The sequence below is a fragment of the Palaemon carinicauda genome, chromosome 19, assembly GCF_036898095.1.
Source record: "Palaemon carinicauda isolate YSFRI2023 chromosome 19, ASM3689809v2, whole genome shotgun sequence".
Taxonomy (NCBI): Eukaryota; Metazoa; Arthropoda; class Malacostraca; order Decapoda; family Palaemonidae; genus Palaemon; species Palaemon carinicauda.
This window is the reverse complement of record NC_090743.1, coordinates 102,682,976-102,700,475: the sequence shown is the minus strand read 5'-3', so window position 1 is coordinate 102,700,475 and position 17,500 is coordinate 102,682,976. Positions and strand designations below refer to the sequence as shown.

The 17,500-nt window shown below is 39.3% G+C and overlaps 3 pseudogenes; all 3 read right to left on the bottom strand.

Annotated features, from left to right (window-relative positions):
* LOC137659183 ((Lyso)-N-acylphosphatidylethanolamine lipase-like) overlaps positions 1-2,357 on the bottom strand; it is a 9,522-nt pseudogene extending 7,165 nt beyond the window's left edge.
* Positions 2,358-6,072: 3,715 nt separating this feature from the next.
* Positions 6,073-8,455, bottom strand: LOC137659182 ((Lyso)-N-acylphosphatidylethanolamine lipase pseudogene; annotated as a pseudogene).
* A 3,756-nt stretch (positions 8,456-12,211) lies between these two features.
* LOC137659180 ((Lyso)-N-acylphosphatidylethanolamine lipase pseudogene) lies at positions 12,212-14,559 on the bottom strand (annotated as a pseudogene).
* Positions 14,560-17,500: the final 2,941 nt, after the last annotated feature.

The following is a 17,500-nucleotide window of genomic DNA, read 5'->3' as shown; positions in this document are numbered from 1 at the left end:
CTTATTCTAAAATATCCTGCAAGGGAAAAATAAGCTGAAGCGACACTCACAACATAATGAAACAGACTTAAGACAAAGCCCGAATCGATACACCATTTTAAATATGATAAAAAAAATTAACTACCTTAAATATAATTTTCAATACAAAGCCCGAAGGAGAAATGAGAAGGGTGAGGTGAGTAGAGAACTGACCAGACTTACATCCTAGAAAGGGCGTCAGGAATACAGTTATCAACACCCTTCACATGCTTAATACTTAAAGCAAACTCCTGTAACTGAAGAGCCCAATGCAAAATCCTCTGGTTTGAACCTTTCATTCTTTCAATGAACACCAAAGGGTTATGGTCCGTCCAAATTTCTACGGGAAAGGAAAAATTGGTAACATATGGTTTGAAATGAACCAAGGTACGAATTAAAGCTAGAGCCTCCTTCTCGATGGTAGAATGCCTTCTCTCAGCATCCAGCAACTTACGACTAAAGTACTATACTGGACGCACTTCACCATCTTCATGTCTTTGAAAAAGTACTCCACCTATACCCACATCACTGGCATTTACAGCCACAATAAAAGGTTTCTGAAAGCCAGGAAACATTAGAATAGGGTTAGACATCAATACAGTTTTGAGTTTTAAAAAAGATTCCTCATGCTGAGAAGACCATACAAACTTTTGTCCCTTTTGTAATAGTTGAGTAGGGGGCTGAGCAATGTCAGAGAAATTCCGGACGAATCTCCTATAATAACCCAACATACCTAAAGTTCTCCGGACCTCCCTAACATTGTGTGGCCTTTTTCTAAAGTAGAATAATAGGGTTTAATATTTCTTATCCTTCAGCATTAATGTTCTAGCTTCTTTCTTCACACTTCTTTTCCTTTCCTAATAATATGAATACACAGTACATATACTTGAAAACAAACAAATATTCAAACTTAGCTATCAGGTTGTGGATATGAGCTACATTTTCTTTATTTCCCTTAAATATCTCCTATAACAATAAATATACTTGCAATGTAGAAAAATGAATATCCAAAAAGTCAATGATACATTAAAAAAAGACATCCTGGCTCACTTTACATAATGGATAATTTTTTCTTGAATGTAATTTATCAAAATCATATATTTACAATAACCACTGTTTTTTAGAATGTATCAAAAACTTTATATTTGATAAAACGTATACATCATCATCTCTGTGGGTTTGAATGACTTGGTTCACCTACAAATTCATCATGGGTTTTGTTCATTACGTACCTTTAGCAAATTGATGAAAACTTGGGCAACAGTCTCTGTTTTCTTTTGTTCTTTAGTTTCTCGTGAAATATCTGGTAAACTTGGAAGCTCTCCTTTGTCGACGTAATGACAGACAGTATTTACACGACCATTAAATACTTTTGCTTGATCTGCATAAACATGATGTCCTGCCTCTTGTATTAACTGAACATCAACATATGAGTTTGACTGCATGTCCTTCATCTGGAACCCTGCCCGTTTATCAACCCAAGAATGTGAACCATAAATCACAGTAATCGGCACTTCCTCTTTCAGCTTATCCATCCGATGAATCATTGGACATTTAGCCCAACAAACGCTATCCATTATCGTACGGAAAGCAGATTCACCAGTTGGGTCTTGAGGATTACAGTTATACAAATAATTCTGTATAACTTTTTCAGCCTCCTATTTCAGAAAATTTGTCAATAAGGTCAGGCCGGACTTTTTGTAGAAGTTAGCTCTCACAATAAACAAAAGATTAAAGTACTTAAGTATTATACAAATTGGTTTTACCCAAAAGCCACCATCCGCAGGCCACTCCGAAAGGCCCCATGGCTCGGCCAAAATTAATGCTCTATTCTTTCAGGATACTTTATAGCATATGACGCTGCTAGAAAGCCACCAAAGGAATGCCCCAACAAGATAAATTTATTAAGATTCATTTTCTCCCTCCAGGCTTCTATCGTAATTATAAACTCCCTTTCTGACTCTATGGGATCTTTGGAGAATGCTGGGTGCGAGCTTCGACCAAACCCGATTGTATCGAAGGCATACACTGGTCTATGTGCAGCAATGGAATCAAAATTTAAACAAAAAAACCCCATTCCACATCCAAACCCATGTAAAAGAAACTATGGGTTTTTCAGGGGAATCCTCATTCAAAATGATAGTCCATATATAAGATTCTTCTTTTCCGATACAGTCACCAACATTAACGTCACGTACACTGTATGCACTTTTGAGATTTGATAGAAGTGCCTTCTCTGCTTCTCTTAGCAGACTTGGTGATGTTTGACACCATTTTAGCCAGTCACCAAACCAGCGTTCTTGTTGCTCTTCAATCTCGAACCGATTTTGTTTACTCATGATTTAATATGTCAGTGACAACTTTTTTTTTTTTTTGTCTTATCTAAATAACACACACTACTACAGAAGTCAATTTAATAAGGAAATCACTCGAGTAGTCGATTAGAAGCAACAATCCACAGAACGACTCAGTCACTCAACCCAACAAACCTCTAATCACACAGAACCTTGGTTTTGTTAAATCATCCGTACCTCCTAATTCATAATTGAATTCAGCCTTCTGAGCTTCAATAAAGCTTACACGGTCACAATCAGGTTTAAATATTTTATTTATAAAACTACTACTACCACTACCTACAGACCCGGGTCTCTCTACATCTATGTCTAAACTACTAAAGTTTAAATTATCCTCATTCTGTAAGGCAGCAGCAGCCTTTGCAGATTCTCGAGTGGTAATTGCCACAGGACTTGCAGTTACGGACACTATTGGGAATATTTCATAACCTTGGGCATCTGACATATCATTTCCCAAAATGCTGTCAATACCCGGAATAGGGAGCTTTTCTACCATTGCCAATTCTGTCACCTTGTGATACCCTGGGAAGAATGCTTCTATTTCCACCAAAGGTGCAGAAACCACTGTATCAGGGAACCCACCCAGGACCACATAATTTCCAGAATTCACACCAACATCCTTCAACACCCTTGACAAGACCAATGATCGAGCGGACCCAGTGTCCCTCAAAAAGTTCACTCTGACAACTTTACTATCAATAACCAAACTGCCAGGCCAAATATATTTGTCAAAAAGTCACAAAGCAGAGCTAGTAGGTGATTGATTTATTTCACCTCCACTACCACTAATCCCAACCCTTCCTTCAGTTCCTGGGGAACACTCAACTTCAGTAAAAGGGGGTAGTAGGGGCATTGGCTATTAAAGATAAGGGGACATTGTTACCTCCCCTTCCGTTCTGCTGGAGATACCTCATCCGGGCAGGACACTGAGCTTGAATTTGCCCCTGCTCGTGACACCAAAAACAAGTTCCCTAGCTCTACCAACATTATTAGAACTTTGGTTACCCTGGGAAAACACCCGAGTGTTCCTTCCACTCGTGTTATTCCCCTGGCTAACTTCAACCTTTTTTTTAATGGGGTTATTGGATCTCCAATTATTATTCGGCCTGGCAGACTGGGATTTAAAGGCTGATGGACTAAAGCTACTACTACCTACACAGTGTGTTAACACAAACTCCTCAGCTATCTGAGCAGCTTTACTTAGGCTATATGCTTTAACCTCCTCCAGGTGAATCCTGAGTTCTTTACAACAAGTTTTCTTAAATTCCTCAAGTAGCATCAGCTCCCTCAAGGAGGAGAAGGAGACCACCTGGCGAATCTTTACCCAGTCGTCAAACTGCTCCTCCTTAAGATGGACATACTCGACATAGGACATAGTATCGGGCTTTATAGAATTTCTAAATTTCAGGCGATAAGCCTCAGGGAACAAGTCATACGCCTTGAGAATCAACGCCTTAACTTTACTATAATCTCTGGCTACACTCTCTTCCAAAGCATTATATTGGTGAATGGCCTTACCTAATAACCTGCATTGAATCAATACAGTCCACATCTCACTAGGCCAAGACAATCTAGTGGCCACTCGCTCAAAAGCCTTAAAGAACTCCGGTACATTACCTTCATCAAACACTGGCACTAACTTTAATGCCGCACTTATGTTAAACCTATCTGAGGAAGGACCGGTGGGAGTACGATTAAAGTCAGGGTTTGCTCGTAACCTAGCCAAGTCTAAGTTAATTCTAGCCATTTCCAACTCGTGGCGCCTCGCCCTCTCATTCTCTTCGAATTGTACTTTCAATAATTCTATTCTTTTACAAATTATGGTAAGATCTTCATTTTCAGGATTCCCCACAGACTGTATTGGGTCTGGCTCTACCTCTACAAAGGAGTTATTAGAAACTCTAGTTTTTACGGTTAAATTACCTAGACTAGTATAAGTAACACCAGTACGATGGTGGTCCTCAAATACTGACACCCCCGGATTAACACTGACCTTATCAAGAGAATTTTCATCATCAGAACTTCCACCAATCATATCTCTAGCCAAATCCTCACCCTCAGCTATACCACGAGCCACCATCGCCTCAACAGACAACAACAACTGAGCCTTAGTGTCCGTGGGTCTATAAGAAATATTCAACCAACGAGCACAACTCCTTAAATGCTCCTTACTTAAGATAGCTAGATATTTGATACGGTCAGAAGACCCCAAAAATTCGCCTGGGTCAAAAACAAAGTCTGCCATAATGAATTACCTACAAAGGGTGGGGGGGGGGGGGGTGAGTATGGCAAGCAACAAAACCAAATCAAATATTGTAATCTATCCCAGAGTTGCTCCACAAACCCAAACTCTGTGCACACTTGCGTACGATTCTGTCACTGTCGCCAAATTGTTACGACCCCTTTGGCCATAATACAGTTTCTTTATTTCAATAGTCATAGGGATCGTAGGCAGTAAAAAAGTACACAGGGCTTGAGGAATGTGGAAACAAACACCAGAATAAAATAAACAATATTTAATTACACAATAAACTTAATACTAAATAAGCCTTGTGAGCAAACTTAACAGTAAATACAAGCATAACAATAATTGGCTCACAAAGATACCTAATACTTAGAAACTAACCCTAACAAAGCAAAGAAAGGACATAACATGCCAAAGGCTCAAATAATAATAATATGGGCCCAAAACCAATAACCTATAATTATAAGATTGAAGAAAGACTAGAGAAAATAAAGACAGGAAAACCTTAAACCTCCTACCTAACCGTGTTTGTACTAAACTTAAAACTAACCCAATACCAACAACTTAGCGTAACATAATAAATATAAATGTGTTTGATAATTATATACACAAATCCTCGTATACAACGAAGTGCAGAGGAGTCTCTTCAACCTCCCAGCAGATATACGGGGTAGCACACAAATTGTCCAGGTAGACCCAGGGGTTGGCATCAATTCCGAGGCACAACACAGGATAATTACGTCTTACCTGGCAATTTCCTCCCTACGTGCCTCCTCACGAGCTATTAGCTCTCCTGGACATGCAGCTCAAGACGGACAGGACAGTGGTTGGCGTAACATCTCCTACGTGGTGGGACAGTGACGACCACGTCTTCCTCCAAATCCTCCGGCGGGAATCAGGAGTACAGGTGTCGCAAGTGACAGTAACCTGCGATATCACAACCGTGATCACACTCCTCAATGTACATACGCCGCAGATGGCTCAGCACATCTACGGAAAACCACTTCCAAAGAACGGCCGTCGGAGTATTCCTCCAAAAAGGCGTAGAATAAATCTCCAGAAGGCTGCCAACAAAAGAGCGTACGTCCAGAAGCTTATACAGGCCCAAACTGCCTTAGCCCGGGCTCCACTCACTGCACTACAGTTCCATTCCAACTCGAAAACAAAATAAAAACAATCGTTAACACGATAGTTTAGCAATTCACAAGAGTAGGAATCACTGAGCAAAACCACCGAACGCTACGTTAACGTAAAAAGATAGAGTTAATGAACTGAATATAATAGAGCACTTGAAACTAAAGTACAAGGCTGATTTAAGAAAATAAACAAGCAATAAATTACGTTAATTTGACACCTTCCTCCCCCTCAAAAATAAAATATTCAAATAGAATAAATTTTTTTTAGTACCACACAACCATATAACATACTAGAAAATAACCATAAAGAAAACTTAATCTAAAACATCCTACAAAGGAAAAAGAGACAACTTAATCTAAAATATCCTGCAAGGGAAAAAAAAGCTGAAGCGACACTCACAACATAATGAAACAGACTTAAGACAAAGCCCGAATCGATACACCATTATAAATATGATAAAAAAAATTAACTACCTTGAATATAATTTTCAATACAAAGCCCGAAGGAGAAATGAGAAGGGTGAGGTGAGTAGAGAACTGACCAGACTTACATCCTAGAAAGGGCGTCAGGAATACAGTTATCAACACCCTTCACATGCTTAATACTTAAAGCAAACTCCTGTAACTGAAGAGCCCAATGCAAAATCCTCTGGTTTGAACCTTTCATTCTTTCAATGAACACCAAAGGGTTATGGTCCGTCCAAATTTCTACGGGAAAGGAAAAATTGGTAACATATGGTTTGAAATGAACCAAGGTACGAATTAAAGCTAGAGCCTCCTTCTCGATGGAAGAATGCCTTCTCTCAGCATCCAGCAACTTACGACTAAAGTACGATACTGGACGCACTTCACCATCATCATGTCTTTGAAAAAGTACTCCACCTGTACCCACATCACTGGTATCTACAGCCACAATAAAAGGTTTCTGAAAGTCAGGAGACATTAGAATGGGGTTAGACATCAATACAGTTTTGAGTTTTAAAAAAGATTCCTCATGCTGAGAAGACCATACAAACTTTTGTCCCTTTTGTAATAGTTGAGTAGGGGGCTGAGCAATGTCAGAGAAATTCCGGACGAATCTCCTAAAATAACCCAACATACCTAAAATTCTCCTGACCTCCCTAACATTGTGTGGCCTTTTTCTAAAGTAGAATAATAGGGTTTAATATTTCTTATCCTTCAGCATTAATGTCCTAGTTTCTTTCTTCACACTTCTTTTCCTTTCCTAATAATATGAATACACAGTACATATACTTGAAAACAAACAAATATTCAAACTTAGCTATCAGGTTGTGGATATGAGCTACATTTTCTTTATTTCCCTTAAATATCTCCTATAACAATAAATATACTTGCAATGTAGAAAAATGAATATCCAAAAAGTCAATGATACATTAAAAAAAGACATCCTGGCTCACTTTACATAATGGATCATTTATTCTTGAATGTAATTTATCAAAATCATATATTTACAATAACCACTGTTTTTTAGAATATATCAAAAACTTTATATTTGATAAAACGTATACATCATCTCTGTGGGTTTGAATGACTTGGTTCATCTACAAATTCATCATGGGTTTTGTTCATTGCGTACCTTTAGCAAATTGATGAAAACTTGGGTAACAGTCTGTTTTCTTTTGTTCATTAGTTTCTCGTGAAATATCTGGTAAACTTGGAAGCTCTCCTTTGTCGACGTAATGACAGACAGTATTTACACGACTATTAAATACTTTTGCTTGATATGCATAAACATGATGTCCTGACTCTTGTATTACCTGAACATCAACATATGAGTTGACCGCATGTCCTTCATCTGGAACCCTGCCTGTTTATCAACCCAAGAATGTGAACCATAAATCACAGTAATCGGCACTTCCTCTTTCAGCTTATCCATCCGATGAATCATTGGACATTTAGCCCAACAAACGCTATCCATTATCGTACGGAAAGCAGATTCACCAGTTGGGTCTTGAGGATTACAGTTATACAAATAATTCTGTATAACTTTTTCAGCCTCCTATTTCAGAAAATTTGTCAATAAGGTCAGGCCGGACTTTTTGTAGAAGTTAGCTCTCACAATAAACAAAAGATTAAAGTACTTAAGTATTATACAAATTGGTTTTACCCAAAAGCCACCATCCGCAGGCCGCTCCGAAAGGCCCCATGGCTCGGCCAAAATTAATGCTCTATTCTTTCAGGATACTTTATAGCATATGACGCTGCTAGAAAGCCACCAAAGGAATGCCCCAACAAGATAAATTTATTAAGATTCATTTTCTCCCTCCAGGCTTCTATCGTAATTATAAACTCCCTTTCTGACTCTATGGGATCTTTGGAGAATGCTGGGCGCGAGCTTCGACCAAACCCGATTGTATCGAAGGCATACACTGGTCTATGTGCAGCAATGGAATCAAAACTTAAAACAAAAAAACCCCAGTCCACATCCAAACCCATGTAAAAGAAACTATGGGTTTTTCAGGGGAATCCTCATTCAAAATGATAGTCCATATATAAGATTCTTCTTTTCCGATACAGTCACCAACATTAACGTCACGTACACTGTATGCACTTTTGAGATTTGATAGAAGTGCCTTCTCTGCTTCTCTTAGCAGACTTGGTGATGTTGGACACCATTTTAGCCAGCCACCAAACCAGCGTTCTTGTTGCTCTTCAATCTCGAGCCGATTTTGTTCACTCATGATTTAATATGTCAGTGACAACTTTGTTTTTTGTTTTTTTTGTCTTATCTAAACAACACACACTACTACAGAAGTCAATTTAATAAGGAAATCACTCGAGTAGTCGATTAGAAGCAACGATCCACAGAACGACTCAGTCACTCAACCCAACAAACCTTTAATCACACAGAACCTTGGTTTTGTTAAATCATACGTACCTCCTAATTCATAATTGAATTCAGCTTTCTGAGCTTCAATAAAGCTTACACGGTCACAATCAGGTTTAAATATTTTATTTATATAACTACTACGACCACTACCTACAGACCCGGGTGTCTCTACATCTATGTCTAAACAACTAAAGTTTAAATTATCCTCATTCTGTAAGGCAGCAGCAGCCTTTCCAGAAGCTCGAGTGGTAATTGCCACAGGACTTGCAGTTACGGACACTATTGGGAATATTTCATAACCTTGGGCATCTGACATATTTCCCAAAATGCCGTCAATACCCGGGATAGGGAGCTTTTCTACCACTGCCAATTCTGTCACCTTGTGATACCCTGGGAAGAATGCTTCTATTTCCACCAAAGGTGCAGAAACCACTGTATCAGGGAACCCACCCAGGACCACATAATTTCCAGAATTCACACCAACATCCTTCAACACCCTTGACAAGACCAATGATCGAGCGGACCCAGTGTCCCTCAAAAAGTTCACTCTGACGACTTTACTATCAATAACCAAACTGCCAGGCCAAATATATTTGTCAAAAAGTCACAAAGCAGAGCTAGTAGGTGATTGATTTATTTCACCTCCACTACCACTAATCCCAACCCTTCCTTCAGTTCCTGGGGAACACTCAACTTCAGTAAAAGGGGGTAGTAGGGGCATTGGCTATTAAAGATAAGGGGACATTGTTACCTCCCCTTCCTTTCTGCTGGAGATACCTCATCCGGGCAGGACACCGAGCTTGAAAGTGCCCCTGCTCGTGACACCAAAAACAAGTTCCCCTAGCTCTACCAACATTATTAGAAGTTTAGTTACCCTGGGAAAACACCCGAGTGTTCCTTCCACTCGTGTTATTCCCCTGGCTAACTTCAACCTTTTTTTTAATGGGGTTATTGGATCTCCAATTATTATTCGGCCTGGCAGACTGGGATTTAAAGGCTGATGGACTAAAGCTACTACTACCTACACAGTGTGTTAACACAAACTCCTCAGCTATCTGAGCAGCTTTACTTAGGCTATATGCTTTAACCCCCTCCAGGTGAATCCTGAGTTCTTTACAACAAATTTTCTTAAATTCCTCAAGTAGCATCAGCTCCCTCAAGGAGGAGAAGGAGACCACCTGGCGACACTTTACCCAGTCGTCAAACTGCTCCTCCTTAAGATGGGCATACTCGACATAGGACATAGTATCGGGCTTTATAGAATTTCTAAATTTCAGGCGATAAGCCTCAGGGACCAAGTCATACGCCTTGAGAATCAACGCCTTAACTTTACTATAATCTCTGGCTACACTCTCTTCCAAAGCATTATATTGGTGAATGGCCTTACCTAATAACCTGCATTGAATCAATACAGTCCACATCTCACTGGGCCAAGACAATCTAGTGGCCACTCACTCAAAAGCTTTAAAGAACTCCGGCACATTACCTTCATCAAAAACTGGCACTAACGTTAATGCAGCACTTATGTTAAACCTATCTGAAGAAGGACCGGTGGGAGTACTATTAAAGTCAGGGTTCGCTCGTAACCTAGCCAAGACTAAGTTAATTCTAGCCATTTCCAACTCATGGCGCCTCGCCCTCTCATTCTCTTCGAATTGTACTTTCAATAATTCTATTCTTTTACAAATTATGCTAAGATCTTCATTTTCAGGATCCCCCACAGACTGTATTGGTTCTGGCTCTACCTCTACAAAGGGGTTATTAGAAACTCTAATTTTTACGGTTAAATTACCTGGACCAGTATAAGTAACACCAGTACGAGGGTGGTCCTCAAATAGTGACACCCCCGGATTAACATTGACCTTATCAAGATAATTTTCATCATTAGAACTTCCACCAATCATATCTCTAGCCAAATCCTCACCCTCGGCTATACCACGAGCCACCATCGCCTCAACAGACAACAACAACTGAGCCTTAGTGTCTGTGGGTCTATAAGAAATATTCAACCAACGAGCACAACTCCTTAAATGCTCCTTACTTAAGATAGCTAGATATTTGATACAGTCAGAAGACCCCAAAAATTCGGCTGGGTCAAAAACAAAGTGTGCCATAATGAATTACTTACAAGAGGGGGGGGGGGGGGAGAGTATGGCAAGCAACAAAACCAAACCAAATATTGTAATCTATCCCAGAGTTGCTCCACAAACCCAAACTCTGTGCACACTTGCGTACGATTCTGTCACTGTCGCCAAATATTTACGACCCCTTTGGCCATAATACAGTTTCTTTATTTCAATACTCACAGGGATCGTAGGCAGTAAGAAAGTACACAGGGCATGAGGAATATGGAAACAAACACCAGAATAAAATAAACAATATTTAATTACACAATAAACTTAATACTAAATAAGCCTTGTGAGCAAACTTAACAGTAAATACAAGCATAACAATAACTGGCTCACAAAGATACCTAATACTTAGAAACTAACCCTAACAAAGCAAAGAAAGGACATAACATGCCAAAGGCTCAAATAATAATAATACGGGCTCAAAACCGATAACCTATAATTATAAGATCGAAGAAAGACTAGAGAAAATAAAGACAGGAAAACCTTAAATCTCCTACCTAACCGTGTTTGTACTAAACTTAAAACTAACCCAATACCAACAACTTAGCGTAACAATAAATATAAATGTGTTTGATAATTATATACACAAATCCTCGCATACAACGAAGTGCAGAGGAGTCTCTTCAACCTCCCAGCAGATATACGGGGTAGCACACAAATTGTCCAGGTAGACCCAGGGGTTGGCATCAATTCCGAGGCACAACACAGGATAATTACGTCTTACCTGGCAATTTCCTCCCTACGTGCCTCCTCACGAGCTATTAGCTCTCCTGGACATGCAGCTCAAGACGGACAGGACAGTGGTTGGCGTAACATCTCCTACGTGGTGGGACAGCGACGACCACGTCTTCCGCCAAATCCTTTGGCGGAAATTAGGAGTACAGGTGTCGCAAGTGACAGTAACCTGCGATATCACAGCCGTGATCACACTCCTCAATGTACATACGCCGCAGATGGCTCAGCACATCTACGGAAAACCACTTCCAAAGAACGGCCGTCGGAGTATTCCTCCAAAAAAGGCGTAGAATAAATCTCCAGAAGGCTGCCAACAAAAGAGCGTACGTCCAGAAGCTTATACAGGCCCGAACTGCCTTAGCCCAGCCTCCACTCACTGCACTACAGTTCCATTCCAACTCGAAAACAAAATAAAAACAATCGTTAACACGATAGTTAGGCAATTCACAACAAGAGGAGGAATCACTGAGCAAAAGCACCGAACGTTACGTTAACGTAAAAAAAATACAGTTACTGAACAGAATATAATAGAGCACTTAAAAATAAAGTACAAGGCTGATTTAAGAAAATAAACAAGCAATAAATTACGTTAATTTGACACCTTCCTCCCCCTCAAAAATAAAATATTCAAATAGAATAAATTTTTATTTAGTACCACACAACCATATAACATACTAGAAAATAACCATAAAGAAAACTTAATCTAAAACATTCTACAAAGGAAAAAGAGACAACTTATTCTAAAATATCCTGCAAGGGAAAAATAAGGTGAAGCGACACTCACAACATAATGAAACAGACTTAAGACAAAGCCCGAATCGATACACCATTTTAAATATGATAAAAAAATTAACTACCTTAGATATAATTTTCAATACAAAGCCCGAAGGAGAAATGAGAAGGGTGAGGTGAGTAGAGAACTGACCAGACTTACATCCTAGAAAGGGCGTCAGGAACACAGTTATCAACACCCTTCACATGCTTAATACTTAAAGCAAACTCCTGTAACTGAAGAGCCCAATGCAAAATCCTCTGGTTTGAACCTTTCATTCTTTCAATGAACACCAAAGGGTTATGGTCCGTCCAAATTTCTACGGGAAAGGAAAAATTGGTAACATATGGTTTGAAATGAACCAAGGTACGAATTAAAGCTAGAGCCTCCTTCTCGATGGAAGAATGCCTTCTCTCAGCATCCAGCAACTTACGACTAAAGTACGATACTGGACGCACTTCACCATCTTCATGTCTTTGAAAAAGTACTCCACCTGTACCCACATCACTGGCATCTACAGCCACAATAAAAGGTTTCTGAAAGCCAGGAAACATTAGAATAGGGTTAGACATCAATACAGTTTTGAGTTTTAAAAAAGATTCCTCATACTGAGAAGACCATACAAACTTTTGTCCCTTTTGTAATAGTTGAGTAGGGGGCTGAGCAATGTCAGAGAAATTCCGGACGAATCTCCTATAATAACCCAACATACCTAAAATTCTCCGGACCTCCCTAACATTGTGTGGCCTTTTTCTAAAGTAGAATAATAGGGTTTAATATTTCTTATCCTTCAGCATTAATGTCCTAGCTTCTTTCTTCACACTTCTTTTCCTTTCCTAATAATATGAATACACAGTACATATACTTGAAAACAAACAAATATTCAAACTTAGCTATCAGGTTGTGGATATGAGCTACATTTTCTTTATTTCCCTTAAATATCTCCTATAACAATAAATATACTTGCAATGTAGAAAAATGAATATCCAAAAAGTCAATGATACATTAAAAAAAGACATTCTGGCTCACTTTACATAATGGATCATTTTTTCTTGAATGTAATTTATCAAAATCATATATTTACAATAACCACTGTTTTTTAGAATGTATCAAAAACTTTATATTTGATAAAACGTATACATCATCATCTCTGTGGGTTTGAATGACTTGGTTCATCTACAAATTCATCATGGGTTTTGTTCATTGCGTACCTTTAGCAAATTGATGAAAACTTGGGTAACAGTCTGTTTTCTTTTTTTCATTAGTTTCTCGTGAAATATCTGGTAAACTTGGAAACTCTCCTTTTTCGACGTAATGACAGACAGTATTTACACGACCATTAAATACTTTTGCTTGATCTGCATAAACATGATGTCCTGACTCTTGTATTACCTGAACATCAACATATGAGTTGACCGCATGTCCTTCATCTGGAACCCTGCCCATTTATCAACCCAAGAATGTGAACCATAAATCACAGTAATCGGCACTTCCTCTTTCAGCTTATCCATCCGATGAATCATTGGACATTTAGCCCAACAAACGCTATCCATTATAGTACGGAAAGCAGATTCACCAGTTGGGTCTTGAGGATTACAGTTATACAAATAATTCTGTATAACTTTTTCAGCTTCCTATTTCAGAAAATTTGTAAATAAGGTCAGGCCGGACTTTTTGTAGAAGTTAGCTCTCACAATAAACAAAAGATTAAAGTACTTAAGTATTATACAAATTGGTTTTACCCAAAAGCCACCATCCCCAGGCCGCTCCGAAAGGCCCCATGGCTCAGCCAAAATTAAATGCTCTATTCTTTCAGGATACTTTATAGCATACGGCGCTGCTAGAAAGCCACCAAAGGAATGCCCCAACAAGATGAATTTATTAAGATTCATTTTCTCCCTCCAGGCTTCTATCGTAATTATAAATTCCCTTTCTAACTCTATGGGATCTTTGGAGAATGCTGGGCGCGAGCTTCGACCAAACCCGATTGTATCGAAGGCATACACTGGTCTATGTGCAGCAATGGAATCAAAATTTAAACAAAAAATCCCCAGTCCACATCCAAACTCATGTAAAAAAAACTATGGGTATTTTAGGGGAATCCTCATTCAAAATGATAGTCCATATATAAGATTCTTCTTTTCCGATACAGTCACCAACATTAACGTCACGTACACTGTATGTACTTTTGAGATTTGATAGAAGTGCCTTCTCTGCTTCTCTTAGCAGACTTGGTGATGTTTGACACCATTTTAGCCAGCCACCAAACCAGCGTTCTTGTTGCTCTTCAATCTCGAGCCGATTTAGTTCACTCATGATTTAATATGACAGTGACAACTTTGTTTTTTTTTTTTTTTTTTGTCTTATCTAAACAACACACACTACTACAGAAGTCAATTTAATAAGGAAATCACTCGAGTAGTCGATTAGAAGCAACAATCCACAGAAAGACTCAGTCACTCAACCCAACAAACCTCTAATCACACAGAACCTTGGTTTTGTTAAATCATACATACCTCCTAATTCATAATTGAATTCAGCTTTCTGAGCTTCAATAAAGCTTACACGGTCACAATCAGGTTTAAATATTTTATTTATATAACTACTACTACCACTACCTACAGACCCGGGTGTCTCTACAGCTGTCTAAACAACTAAAGTTTAAATTATCCTCATTCTGTAAGGCAGCAGCAGCCTTTCCAGAAGCTCGAGTGGTAATTGCCACAGGACTTGCAGTTACGGACACTATTGGGAATATTTCATAACCTTGGGCATCTGACATATTTCCCAAAATGCCGTCAATACCCGGGATAGGGAGCTTTTCTAGCACTGCCAATTCTTTCACCTTGTGATACCCTGGGAAGAATGCTTTTATTTCCACAAAAGGTGCAGAAACCACTGTATCAGGGAACCCACCCAGGACCACATAATTTCCAGAATTCACACCAACATCCTTAAACACCCTTGACAAGACCAATGATCAAGCGGACCCAGTGTCCCTCAAAAGTTCACTCTGACAACTTTACTATCAATAACCAAACTGCCAGGCCAAATATATTTGTCAAAAAGTCACAAAGCAGAGCTAGTAGGTGATTGATTTATTTCACCTCCACTACCACTAATCCCAACCCTTCCTTCAGTTCCTGGGGAACACTCAACTTCAGTAAAAGGGGGTAGTAGGGGCATTGGCTATTAAAGATAAGGGGACATTGTTACCTCCCCTTCCTTTCTGCTGGAGATACCTTATCCGGGCAGGACACCGAGCTTGAAAGTGCCCCTGCTCGTGACACCAAAAACAAGTTCCCTAGCCCTACCAACATTATTAGAACTTTAGTTACCCTGGGAAAACACCCGAGTGTTCCTTCCACTCATGTTATTCCCCTAGCTAACTTCAACCTTTGTTTTAATGGGGTTATTGGATCTCCAATTATTATTCGGCCTGGCAGACTGGGATTTAAAGGCTGATGGACTAAAGCTACTACTACCTACACAGTGTGTTAACACAATCTCCTCAGCTATCTGAGCAGCTTTACTTAGGCTATATGCTTTAACCTCCTCCAGGTGAATCCTGAGTTCTTTACAACAAGTTTTCTTAAATTCCTCAAGTAGCATCAGCTCCCTCAAGGAGGAGAAGGAGACCACCTGGCGACACTTTACCCAGTCGTCAAACTGCTCCTCCTTAAGATGGGCATACTCGACATAGGACATAGTATCGGGCTTTATAGAATTTCTAAATTTCAGGCGATAAGCCTCAGGGACCAAGTCATACGCCTTGAGAATCAATGCCTTAACTTTACTATAATCTTTGGCTACACTCTCTTCCAAAGCATTATATTGGTGAATGGCCTTACCTAATAACCTGCATTGAATCAATACAGTCCACATCTCACTGGGCCAAGACAATCTAGTGGCCACTCCCTCAAAAGCCTTAAAGAACTCCGGCACATTACCTTCATCAAACACTGGCACTAACTTTAATGCCGCACTTGTGTTAAACCTATCTGAAGAAGGACCGGTGGGAGTACTATTAAAGTCAGGGTTCGCTCGTAACCTAGCCAAGTCTAAGTTAATTCTAGCCATTTCCAACTCATGGCGCCTCGCCCTCTCATTCTCTTCGAATTGTACTTTCAATAATTCTATTCTTTTACAAATTATGCTAAGATCTTCATTTTCAGGATTCCCCACAGACTGTATTGGGTCTGGCTCTACCTCTACAAAGGGGTTATTAGAAACTCTAATTTTTACGGTTAAATTACCTGGACCAGTATAAGTAACACCAGTACGAGGGTGGTCCTCAAATAGTGACACCCCCGAATTAACATTGACCTTATCAAGATAATTTTCATCATCAGAACTTCCACCAATCATATCTCTAGCCAAATCCTCACCCTCGGCTATACCACGAGCCACCATCGCCTCAACAGACAACAACAACTGAGCCTTAGTGTCCGTGGGTCTATAAGAAATATTCAACCAACGAGCACAACTCCTTAAATGCTCCTTACTTAAGATAGCTAGATATTTGATACAGTCAGAAGACCCCAAAAATTCGGCTGGGTCAAAAACAAAGTCTGCCATAATGAATTACCTACAAGAGGGGGGGGGGAGAGTATAGCAAGCAACAAATCCAAATCAAATATTGTAATCTATCCCAGAGTTGCTCCACAAACCCAAACTCTGTGCACACTTGCGTACGATTCTGTCACTGTCGCCAAATTGTTACGACCCCTCTGGCCGTAATACAGTTTCTTTATTTCAATACTCACAGGGATCATAGGCAGTAAAAAAGTCCACAGGGATTGAGGAATGTGGAAACAAACACCAGAATAAAATAAACAATATTTAATTACACAATACACTTAATACTAAATAAGCCTTGTGAGCAAACTTAACAGTAAATACAAGCATAACAATAAGTGGCTCACAAAGATACCTAATACTTAGAAACTAACCCTAACAAAGTAAAGAAAGGACATAACATGCCAAAGGCTCAAATAATGATAATACGGGCCCAAAAACAATAACCTATAATTATAAGATCTAAGAAAGACTAGAGAAAATAAAGACAGGAAAACCTCAAACCTCCTCCCTAACCGTGTTTGTACTAAACTTAAAACTAACCCAATACCAACAACTTAACATAACATAATAAATATAAATGTGTTTGATAATTATATACACAAATCCTCGCATACAACGAAGTGCAGAGGAGTCTCTTCAACCTCCCAGCAGATATACAGGGTAGCACAAAAATTGT